The sequence below is a fragment of the Amblyomma maculatum genome, chromosome 5, assembly GCF_055883805.1.
Source record: "Amblyomma maculatum isolate TAMU_Amacu chromosome 5, ASM5588380v1, whole genome shotgun sequence".
NCBI classification, from domain to species: Eukaryota; Metazoa; Arthropoda; class Arachnida; order Ixodida; family Ixodidae; genus Amblyomma; species Amblyomma maculatum.
Window position 1 is genome coordinate 95,369,640 of NC_139348.1, and position 12,893 is coordinate 95,382,532.

Here is a 12,893-nt window from a genome sequence, read left to right on the forward strand (position 1 = left end):
GAAGCTCAAGCTGCACAACTGCAAGAGCAAAAGGTTCTGCGGGAACAGTTGCTTGCAGCCCGCGCAAAATAATATGAACAGAGGGAGCGACAGATCGCTCTGCAAGTTGAACTCATTAATACATTGAAAAATTACTTTCAGAAGTAAAATAAAATTCACTGTTAACAATTTGTGCTACTTCCGTGTTGAGTACAACAGCATGACCTTAGTGTGTTCCAGAAGAGACGCCAGCAATCAGACCTCTATATTGGCTGAAAGCTCGTTCGTAAGAATGTAGGCGCATGCTTTGATGAAGCATTTGTCTGCTCCAGAATATGCATGATACACACACATTCCAGTGCTGCTTATGATGCATGGTGCACATCTTTTGACATGGTGCTTTTAGCCCATTTAAATTTTTGCCTGTTGCTACGAATGCGTCTTGAAAAAATACTATACTCCGTTTCACAAGCTCTTTGCAGCACTACGAAAGCTAAGAGCAATCTGGGCCAATGAGGGTGGTGCGCATTGCATGGCTATGCTCATAATCTTTTGTGCTGCCGTCAGCGATAGGCACGCAGGAACACAGCCACGCAATGCGTGCTATCCTTATTGGCCCAGATCGCTCTTAGCTTTCGTAGTGCTGCAAATAGCTTGTGAAACGACGTATATCAGCTTCACCATTTTCTATTGTGTGTAGAAATGGCGATGCAGTGGAAATTACAGCAATGCTATGCAAGCTGTTTCTTCACTACATTAGGTGATGTCACCACGGCCTCAAACATTGATTTTGCACTGAAATATTCAATGCATTCTGTTATTACAGACATGCAAGAAAAGGTACTGCCATGCTCTGGTACATTATGTCCTATTGCAGTAGAAATTAGTTGTGTTCTGACTTTACAGGGAGTTTGGAGGTAATCTGACTGTCTAGATGTGTGTATTGTAAATAATGGCACACTATAGAGAGGGAACTGGTTCTGGAGGGGTCTGCACTGTGGCTTTGCCAAGGCACACACTTGGTGGTCCTGAAAAGGACCGTTTTTGTGTCTTCCTGACAAACTCGGAACATCCTTTTCCTGGTACACTGCAGTGTACACATAGCCGCAGCAGCCATGTGAAATCACCTGTGCTTGAAGAATTCGACGAGTGCTGTCCTGACCTCGCTGCCGGTGCTTTCTTCTACGTCCGTGTTGTGCTGCGGCTGCTAGAGGCCATCATTGGTGTTCTCCACTTCTGTGAGCCACTGCTGCAGCACGGCATCTCCAAGCTCCTCGCAAACGTTATTCAAAATGCAGCACGCACGAACAGCCAGCCGGGAATTGTCGATTGTGCATTCCATGCGCTTCATAATGAAGCGGAACCGGGCTTTCAGTCTGCCAAAGGCGTTTTCGACCACTCGCCTTGCCTTTGACAAGCGATAGTTGAACTGCCTTTGTTCGGCACTCATATGGGCCCGGTGGCTGAATGGTTTCAGCAGGTTGGCAGTCAGCGGAAATGCCTGGTCACATAATATGACCGGAGGCACTGCAGTGCTACCCATCATTGTGACTGGCTGCCGGAACAGAGAGCTGTTCACAGCTTGCTCAAGCTTTGACCCACTGTACACATGGGAGTCATGGCAGCGGCCTGGGGATCATATTTTAATGTAAAGGAACCTGTAGCGGTGGTCCACAAGTGCAAGCAGGATGATGCTGTACCTGTAATAAAAATTTATAGGGTTAATTTATCATTCCCAAGCAGTTAGTACATAACAAAAACAATTTGCGCGTAGCATTGCAATGCTTGCCATAAGCTTTTTTTTTGTTTGCTCTTGCATGAATCATTTGCATGCATGAGGGGCCAATACGCTGCTGACCCTGGCGCCCAAAGTATGACATCCGGTAGCATGTAGACGCTCAATATATACCGATTACCATTATAGGAAACCTGCACTGGCTAGGCAGCGCTGCATTTGTTCCACAGTGCGCCCAAAAAATGTTGCTGTTAGCCGCTTGGTTCGCGATAAACGACCGAGCATATTGATCCCTGTTATAGATATGCATGTGACAGATAACGTCCTTGCCTGAGCGCTCTCGATGTAGCCCAGTTATCCGGCAAGCCATGCAAAGCTTCGCCAAAGCGTGCAATGTGACCCCTGTAAGCTCATGCAGGTAGTGTGAAAACGCCCTACGAAAGCGCCTTAAAAGTATTTGCTCTTTTCGCTAGGGTATGTGTTACGGCGCGGCGATCGACACAGCAAACTTCATTGCAGGGTGCCTATACAGCAGATTGAGAGCTTACCATCCTTTGTAATTCCGGTAGTCGGCGGCGTTCTCCGTGGGAGGCGACACTGGAAAATGGCAGCCGTCCAACGCCCCAACTGCCTGCGGGAATTGGCACGCAGCGTAGAATTCCCTGATGTGCTGCGGCATCGTGTTGCGCGTCGGCATCTTTACCACTGCTTTTCCATCAGTTCCACCCCGGCCTCGCAAAACTCGCGGTAAGCTTCATTGACGGTCGAGCGTCCGACGGCGAAAAGCTCGGCGATACTGCGTTCTTCGCCTGAAGAACACAGCCGGTATAACCCGATGGCGACCCGTTTGTCAACAGGGATGGCTTCGCTCATGTTCGTGTCTTGCCGCTCCAGCAGCGGTCGCACCGTTTCGACAATGTATCGAAACGTAGATGGCGTGACTCGAAACGCGCACTTGAAGTACTTCGAGTTGCGGCAGCGTCTCCTCAAACCACCTAGTGTTCCGACTGAAAGCCCATCTTTCACGGTTGACGGTTATGCCGCATGAAAATGTGGCCGCGTTTAGTCCAGTCAGCAGTAGCAGCTCTTCTTCGATGGCATCTGCCTCAGCTTTTGACGCCTCGATGTCAGCGTCAAGCTGGGAGATGGCAGCGAGCAGAACCATGACTCTGGTCTTTGCCTCCGTCACTTCGTCAGTCATGGCAATAAACGTGCACAAACACACAGGATCGATAGGGAGATGGCCTGGATTGCAACCTGTATGAACACAGTAGCAACACAGAGAGCAACCTACGCCGCACAAAACCCACAAGCAAATGGCCGCGATATCAGCAATATCAGTGTTGCGAGAGCATCACAAAACTGCGACAATTCCTATGAACGTCAACGTGTTTACAAAAATAACACACAGTTGTCCTTTAATAACAACTAGAAATCTGCAGTTGCTAAAAAAAAAGGTAACATATATATTGTATTTTGCATTTATAGAAAGACTTCAGCTCTTTAAGCAAAATCGAAAGCAACGATAGTGACGCCACGAAAGTTTGGCGCAAACACCAGAACTATTTCAATAGCCTTCGAGTTTTGCCGTGTAGCAGCGGCACAACTCCTTGGAGTTCGATCGCGATTGAAAATCTCGAAGGCTATCGACTCAATCGCCTTTGAAAATGACTGTGTGACTAGGGTATAAGTAAACCAAGCGTGGGGAGCCACTCTTTCCACAGAACACCTGCAATATTTCCCGGTGGGTCTGCCCTCAAGACATGTCTTTTCTTGAAGTGCGTGCCAGCAGTTCGGGCCTTTGGTGTGAGTGATTAGTGCTGTCGCACCCTGCGCCAACATGAAGGGTGCGCCGTTCTGCACTGAGAACCCCCTGCCCTTCCTCTCTGTATGCCCCTCCAACCTCTTGTCTTTTGTCCTTCACAAGAGACGTTAGCCGCGTGCTTTTCGAATTTAGAGAAGCAGTATGTTTGGGCGCAGAATCCCCAAAACGAGGGTCGCGAAAGGAAAACGCACCCTACAGAGACCGCCTGGGGAAGCCTCGAGACGTCTCGTGGTTGCCGTCTTCGTTTGTGGCACACTAGAGCATCTGCAGGGCACTTTTTCGCCATAGCTCTGCGAGGTACCAGGGATGAATGGCGGGGGGGGGGGGGGGGGAGAAATGTTTCTATGCTGTCTGTCCAGCATCCTGTCTCAGTTGCTTATTGTTTTTTCTTTTTCTTTTTTTTTGAAGGCGAAAGCCCTTGCTCATGGAACAAAATGATGTACGTGAGAGTTGTGCGCGGGATCTGTGCGCGAGTTCTGTCATATTCCGTGAGATTCCAAGAGTCTAGCGTTCCCGCCATCTGCCGTCAGACACGTGAACACGCAGCAAGGAACGCCACACGACAGGAACAACAGTGCACCGCCTAAACACACTTGCAATACGTACAATATTACACTATCGAGTGATGTCTGCTAAAGAGTTTTAACAGCCTGCACCTCATAAGCAGACGATATGCCATAACTGCAATTAAACACGCTACTTTCGGGCTCATTACGTAATGTTTCCTTCCTTGCTTTAGCAGGATAGAATAGCAAATTTGCATTAGATCAGCTGGGTTAGTGCTGCGAGGAATTGTCGTTGTTTAGCAACAATTTCCACCGTTGTGTTACGCCTCTGTCATGATAAGCAACAACAAATAGTGAGGTGGAATTTCGTGTGGCGGGCTTGGTGTTACTGACGATGACACAACCAGAGTGGGAAGCTGTCAACGCTTGTTTAAAATACGAAATTTTCTTGTTGGTTCAGCTCAGCTGGTCTAATGCTATCTGTTTCTTTTTGCCTGCTGAAATAAAAAAGGCGACATCAGGGAATGAGCACAAATGTGGCGTTCTTATTAGCTGTTGCTGCATTGCGTCTGCTTGTGAGCTGCAGCCTGTGACAAATTTTGGCAAACATCACGCAAGGTATAAAGGGTTTCGCTAGCACATTGTGCAATATTTGGCATGCATATTGTTACGGACGACAAGGAAGAAGAAGCGGGCGGTGGCGCGGGCAGGAGCGCTCGCGCAAGGCCCGCGAACATTCATTAAACGTCATCTACCATCGTCATCGGTCATGTTCTGTCTCCTGTCGTCATCGGCTTGCCGCTTTGTAACAATATCAAATTGGGAAAGTCATGGCTTAAGTACTTCTGCATGAAACTGTAGCGTGGCCTTACCCGAACCTCCCGCTCCACTTTTGAATGCTGCTCTCGCCCCTGACATTGCGAGATGGGCAAAGCAATATTACTGCGAGGCTGGTATTCGGACGATTTTACAAGCAAGCGGTAGAGAAAACTTTAAATAGGCGTAAAAGCGCAAACACGACGCCACCCTGTGGCACCTCGGTTTAAATCAATCAAGGAGCCAGGATTTGCGCTTTGTACTTGCGCGCAACCTTCTTATTATAAAGAACACCTGAAGTTGTCTGCAAATGGATCTGACCTATTTTTCACTGATAATCCTCTTTGCGTAGGTGTTTTTAGACCATAGCGGTTATTTCTAATGTTAGCGATCCCTAGCTCGCGGAGACCCTACAGGTATGGCCTAGGGCAGAATATACTTCTGGCTGGCGCTATTGATTCGCGGTCTCCCTTCATGCATTAGACATCAAATACACAGGTGACGCTTAAAAAGATACTGCACAACCTGCCAGGCGTCAGCCGATTTCAGCGCCCATCTTTTCCTTGAAATGGTTTCCCCCTCGCTGAAATACCTCACAGGGCCTGCTCTACATACTTCCTTGTCAATTATCAGTTACCTGGAAACCCATTTCGTGGCTTAATTCTCTAATTTCCTGGTTGACCCTCGCCACTTTCATTACAGTCTCCGGGTTCCTTTCGAGCACATTTGGTACTGTGCATTAACTGTTAATGTCCTTACCATTACAGCTACTGCCCACAAATGTTCCACACCTTTTGCCAGCCGCTCCGCTACTCTCACCCCGTTGCCCTTCAAAACAATGAACCCTGCTGCTGCAATAACCATGCTGCCGTCTGCAGATTTGTCCCACAGTTCGTCTCTCGTTGTCTGTAGCACGTGGCTTAAAGGTCAACTCCGGTGGTTTTTCCATCATTCTGCGTTTTTGGTTGAATTACATTCCTCGGCACGTCCTGACTCGAACACAAAAAACCGTTTTTCGAAATTCCAATTAGAAGTATTTTTAAAAAGAAAAAACAGCAAATCGAAACCGAAACTGCTTTCACGGCCAGAAACGACGTCCCAGGTGACGAAATGGTGACGTCACACTCAGTATTAGAGAAACACTCGTACGTGCGTTGGATGGCGAAAATAAAGTATGGAAATCATGAAGCATTGCATAAAATGTCTGAGGTAGTTCAATATAAGCCTCACAATTTCATAATCATGCAGGAAGTGGACAGTAACGCCGGTATACTGTTTGTGACGTCAGAAGCTCAGTGTTGCCGGCAGAAATAGTCTCAACTTAAGCCATGAAAACAGCATATTTTAAAGTCGTGTTGCGCGCGATAGGATTATCGTACAGCGCCCAAATTTTGTAGAATGCGTCAGGACGGAGAGGAGAATCTACAGTCAAATTTTTATTAGAATATTCGAATGTCGAAAAACCCCCGGAGTTGCCCTTTAAGGTCTTTCCTGGAAACACCCCGATCCCAATTTTGCTATCTTCTTTCACATGACCTTTTCCTGTTAGCTGCATGGACTGCACCTTTTCGTGTGAGTCGGCGATTAACGCCAGCAGGCTCCACTTTCCCTCCCTCTCTTCTTCCGGAACACATTATCTTGCTATTAGTTGCTCTGCCATCAGCCTCCATATCAAGCATGAGTTAATGCAAAAACAGCTTTAAAGTAAAGTAGTTTTTTTTCATGAGAACCCGGACAAAGAGTAGACCCACTGGTTATCTGCAGCCTGATGAAAGGACACATGCTTCTATTGACGAGAGAAACCCGGCAGATAAAGAAAGGCTGAGAGAGGGCTTCTACCAGGGAGTTGGGTATGCAAGCAAGGCTCACTGGGTAGCTACATTTCCCTCCCACTTGGCGTTTGTTGGTCAAGTGGGAAGGTCTTTTGGCTTTGTGCAGCATAACAAAGGCCCCTTATCAGGAGGCAAAAAGAAAAGGGGAGAATGAGTCCTGTTCATGACCTCTTTAGAAGAGAGAGTCTGCCAGGTTTCCTACCTAGTTTGTCATATAAAGGGTGTGCGCATACAAGACCGACAGAACGCTGGGCATTAGTTGAACTCCCAGAAGAATCCAGGCCACAGTGGTGCACGGAAAAGCAGAAGCACTCGCATCCGTCCAGAGAGCAATTTGTATTCTCCGGAGTATGTGGACGAAGCGGCTGAGTGGTGTGCCGGAGGGGGCCGACCAGACAGCAGTCTGCATGAACGGCAAGATCTACTGGTTCGACACACGCTACACTGTGAGCGATCATATTCTCGTTTACGTTTTCGACCCGATGTCCTGCCGGTGGTGCATGGTGCCGACGAAGAGTAGCCAGGACTTCGGGACAGCAGTGGTGGGAGACCACTCCGTCGTAGTCTATGAACACTGCGCCTACCTGTGGGGAGTCTGGTCGACACGCAATGGATTCTGCAGTTGCCTTTACTGCTTCGACAGCACCACAGTGACCTGGAGCCGCCCAGAAGTGTACGGCAACGTACCAGAAGCCCGCGATGGCCACGTGGCGTGCGTGGTTGGGCAAAGAATGTACCTCCTCGGCGGGTATCCGGTTGACGACGAGCCGTCGACGATTCTTGATTTGCTGGATCTGGAAACCTTGCGGCGGCATCGAGTCTCCAATACTGGCGATATACCAGAGACGCGCCTCTTCCATTCGGCGTCCGCCATTGGTAAGAGCATATATGTGTGGGGAGGCCGTAGTGTCCATTGTTGGGGATCTGAAGCAATTTTGACCGCCGCTATTCACTCTGGACACAGCCACCTTGATGTGTACGCGCCCACGAGTTGTTGGCATGCCTCCAGAGGGACGCCATAGCCACGCTGCCGTCGTGTACCAGAAAGAACTTTGCCTTTTTTGAGGTCGCAACGACATCTCGCGCAACTATTTTGAAGACATGCACATATACAATTCGGAGAGCTCGACCTGAAGCAAAGTGACTCCAAGGCGGTCAGGATCCTCTGCCAGAACTGAGGCGGGATGCTGCGTAATCGGCGCAAAGATATTCGTCTTCGGTGGCAAAGGCCCGCGGTGTACCACTGTGGACGTCGAACAGATGGCGATGTTTGGCGCTCAAGAAGAACGTCTGAAGGACCTTCATGTGCTGAATTTTTAACCGTCATTGAGAACCATGTCTTTGTTAGATGTCATCGATGCAGGCGTGCAGACCGGTCTATTGCCGCCAAACCTAAGCTATGAAATCAGTGTGAGGTTTTTCGAGAACAGCACCTTGAATCAGAGGCAGCATGAAGATGAAGGCAAGCTTCGTGAAGAATGTGGTTTGTGCCGCTGCCTTTACCAGTGATGTTAGGTAGAAGACTGCTATGTGTGCCATGTTCTTCATTATGCCATTGACCAATGCCCATTGCGATGGATCTAGAGACTGTTGATTACTTAGTTCGCTCAGACTGATGGCTGGTCTTCTTTCTTCCTTTTCTGACTTGCAGTTCTGCTGAGCCATTTTGTCCCAAAAATAAATGTATAACACCTCACTGTGTTACTTCTTTGTCCCCTGAATTGTTTGATGTTTTTTGTTTGCACTGCTTAAGACTCGATCCTGAACGCCCTTCACCGAGCACTGGTCAGGTGAGCATCATATGTTGTCGTGATGGCACTGAAAGCGCGTCTTTAAGCAGGCTCCGGGTTTGCAATGCGCCTAATGCCATTGAGTTTATTCGTTGATATCTTTCTGGTGTTTGAAGCATTGCTGCGATTTCTCCGGGAGTAAGCACATTATTCAGTAAAGGAGCTGTCGCCGCGTAACTCGACGAATATTATCCGTGGCAATAAGCGATGCAGGGAACAATCTAACTAACATTCAGCACTCATGTAGCCGCGGGAAATTTTTCTCCACAGCTCACGTGCAGAATGCGCTGCACCTGCATCCCAAACCGGTGTAGCCGTTGGCGATCAATTCTGGTTCAATTTACTACTGTGAAGGGATTCTCTCGGTGGTGACCAGCTAACTTCAGGAGTTTCAAAAAAGAGCATTGATAGCTTCTTCGTTTTTAGCAATGCCATAATCCCGGGAGGCGGTCCTCTCCCACTTCAGTTGGTCTAATGTGGCCTATGGTTCAGTATTTGGTGGAGGCCCGTCTCGCGAGGCCCAAACAGTGGCAGCTAAATGAGCACGCGCCAAATGAGAAAAACAAAAGGAAAATAATTGTCATGTTTGTTTTATTGCTGCATTGTGGGATGAATACACCTAGTTGCTACGTGGTGAATAATTTTGCACGGCCATCTTATTGCAGCAGGGTGAAAATTTGGACAGGTCGGTATGGACGCATAACTTAAGTGAACCCTTGTGTTCGTGTTCTCGCTTTGTTCGTCGTTCTTCTTTTTTTTCGCCTCTTACGCTATGGATCTCACTGCAGCCTCAGCCTAGGCACAATTGCATAATCTCTTAGCTGGCCACATTGCATTTTCTGCTGCGCTCCCTGTATTTCGTGAAAAATAATTGGAAATTACCTTTACTGCTGTATAGTTTAAAATTTCATACGTCATTACCTATCAAGCTAGCTGTGGGTCTCGTTCGTGAGAAAGATGATTTAACGGGTCTTAGAAGCTGCAGCAAAATATGTATTAAAAGTTTATCCTTTCCAATATTTAGCCAATCGTGACCTTACGTACCGAGCAAGTCTATTCGATTGTGTTCGTTTTCTTTAACTTCGAATTTGCTGCGTCGACCACTTTCAGGTTTAGAGATTTTAGGGTGATAGGGAGTAATGTAGTGTTGCAATGGCTAACTCAGGAACCATGGTGCACAGCCCAAACATACTTTCCGGAAGAAGCCTGATAAATACTGCGCTTTTCCTTTCCTGTAAACCAATTTTAATTATATGTAGCAGTGCAACGAACGCCGATAAGAGGTAAATGATAAGAGAGAGGGTAGGCTTAGACATTCTCTTTTTCAGAGACATCAAGGAGGCCCTCTCATTTTTGAAGCGAAAAGCTTCACTAGGCTCGTCAACACCGCGCTTCGCGTAAGCCGGAGCCTCATGTTTGCCACTTCTGCGCATGCGCGAGACCGAGTGACGTCAAGCATGGCGCAGGTGGCTGCTGACTCCGTCGCCTGACCTTTCGCCGCCGCCGCTTCTCTTGATAAGGCGCGCTTCCTGATGGAACAGGCGCAGACACTCGCCATGGAAGGAGAAGAAGCAGACACAGTGGGACGGAGCAGAAACACCGATCCAGATGTGGTAGCTTGAGAGTTGGCTAAAAAGCAGCGAAGATATCAAACGGCGCAAGGTTAGACTAGCGGCTGAAGCTCCAGAAGTACGAGAGGACCGCTTTTCGCTTCGAGATAACCAGGCTTAACCTTTACTAAGCCACAGCAAATTTTTTTTTCTGTTATATAAAACGCCTTTCAAAGCGTCGTTTAAATGACGACCGCTTCTTTGCTTTCGGCATGCTATACATGCAAAAGTATCGTTAGAGCACAGGTTCGAAAAAAACAACTATGATTTGTAGGTCGAAAACGGATCTGAACTTCGAATAGATGGCGTGTTGATATGCTTTTTGAATAGCGGAGTTTGGAATGTGAGCCTCTAATGACTCGGCCTCTGAAAAAAAAAAAAAAAAAATTCGTTTTAGGAGAAGTAAAGTATTCTACTTATGAATGCTAAAAAAAATACCTACCAGAGAAATTTCAGTTATTATGTTTAATGAAGAGCGATTTTGTTTCTACTATATGTTGCTACGTGCGTGGATGTGACTGCGGACAAAATGTCGTTCAGTATTGTGGCTACTTCGGAAAGAGATGGTGGATTTGCCGAGTCTGCTATTGCGTTAAAGCACAGTTTGTTTTTATTTTGAAGTCTCCATCCCCTCTGGAAGACTGAAATGCTAAATTTACAGGTGCACAGTGAAAGTTTTGAAGAAAAAAAAAATGGAAAGTGGCTCTTTAAAGTCCAAGAAAAAGCTTACTTAACGTAGCAACGCTAAAATACCCAGATCTAGACTGTCAATCATCGCATGGCCTATAACATGACTTGAGCAGATTCAGTTCATATTGGCAACAATCATTTTCAGGCGCAGAACATTTGCCCGTTTATGTGAAGAAAACTATTGCGGCAAACTTGCTTCACACGAGTCCACAGTTATTGAGCACCGAAGAAATGCATAAGGATTGTTGTTGTAGTTAAATGCTGTGAAAACCTTTTCCATTCATATATCACAAGACTGCATATTTGTATGCTTCTTGAGGTGTACTTTCACGTAACATTTTTGTTCGTGATAATGTCTAATCCTTACGATAATGCCTCTTTTCAACAGGTTTTGTTTATCGACTGTTTTGGGTAAAAATAACTATCTTACGCTTTATGAAAAAATTGTCTTTACAATTTTTCGTTCAAGAGCACCTCATAATTCTTGTATCTATATGGCACATATCGTGCATTAAAAAATGGGAATTCATGGGCTTATAAGTTCATCAAATGACCGAATTTTATTTTTATTTTTTCACTCTGATGCCCGCATTCTTTGCTGGCAATGTCGCAAATTTTGGAAGCCGAATGCATGCACAGTACGCCGGCAAAAATACTAGGGAATAAACTACTTTATGCTGAGCCATTTAATACTGCATATGTGCAGGGCGCGTGCGTTTTGCCAGTGTGCTAATTCAAGGGTTCTGGAGCAATGTAATGGACTGAACAGACTGCGCTCCATAAGTAGAGAGCTAACTCTGTGCGACTGTTCGATACTAAATTGGCACTTCATTGGCGACTTCATTACGAGGAACTAACTGATTCTATTTGTTTCCGAGTAGCTATAGTACGTGTCACTTTGGCGTCCACTCTATTCATGCCTTTATAGACCAGAGACCGGATGGTAAACTGAACGCCGACATTTTAGAAGAGTTGTAGAGCCTCTATCGGCGCCGCAGCGAAACGACGGCATTGGACTGCCAAACGAGGAGGCCACGTATATACACCGCGCTTGCAGTTTTACGTTTCTTTGAAACTTTAGCGACTGGATGTCGTAAAATCATCCAATGCTCATTTCAGGCTCACGGTAAGACTTACTTGCACATCTCGCAATGGCAGGCGTATGCAGAGCGTCGAGAAGTTTAACGGATGGTCTAGTAAGGACATGGTATCTATTATAGAAAACTGATACCGCTGTGGCATCTCCAATTTCATATGCATGCCAAATAATCTACCATGCTCTATCAAGAACCCTTGTAATACGAAATATATACCTTCGAGTGATGTCTGCAAAGATTTTTAATTTATAAGCAGACGCTATGCCACAACTGCAATTAAACACGCCGCTTTTGCGCTCATCACCTGATATTTCCTTCCTTACTTTAAAGTGCAGAAGAAGGAATTAGCATTAGATCAGCCGCGTTACAGCTGCAAGGAATTGTCTTTTTTAGCAACAATTTCCCGCGTTGTGTTACGACTCTGTTATGACAAGCAAAATCAAATAGTATGGAGGAATTTCTTGACTGGTTGCTATTACTGATCATGCCAGAATCAGTGCCACGCTGTCAACGGTTGTTTAAAATATGACATTTTCTTGTTGCTTCAGCTCGGCTGGTCTATTGCTACCTGCTTCTTTTTCCCTCCTCAATTAAAAACGGCGATATCAGGGAATGAGCGCAATTGGGACATTTTTATTAATGCGAAAGCATTACTTCGCTATGTTCAATCGATAGAGGGGGCCGTAATGTTGTGTGCGAGATATTAAGCCATTAGGTTACTAGGTAATTAATTTGAGGCAAAAACTGTAAAGTAAAGGCGAAAACGGTCTCATATTAGCCAATGGTTTGGCGCACATTTGAATACATGAAATAAAATGAAATGAATACATGAAATACTAAAATAAATAATTAAATAAGTCAATTAAGGTGACGTCAAGGATGTGACGTCACGCAACCGGAAGTAGAGCCAAAAAAGGGCATAGGAAGGGATTGACGCGCAATTCGAAGGTACCGAAGACTAAAATGGGAATGAATGAATGAATGAAAACTTAATTTCCACCGAAAAGCAGCTC

At 46.2% G+C, this 12,893-nt stretch overlaps 1 pseudogene; it reads right to left on the minus strand.

Moving 5' to 3' along the window:
* Positions 1-1,102: 1,102 nt before the first annotated feature.
* Positions 1,103-2,587, minus strand: LOC146188823 (uncharacterized; annotated as a pseudogene).
* Positions 2,588-12,893: the final 10,306 nt, after the last annotated feature.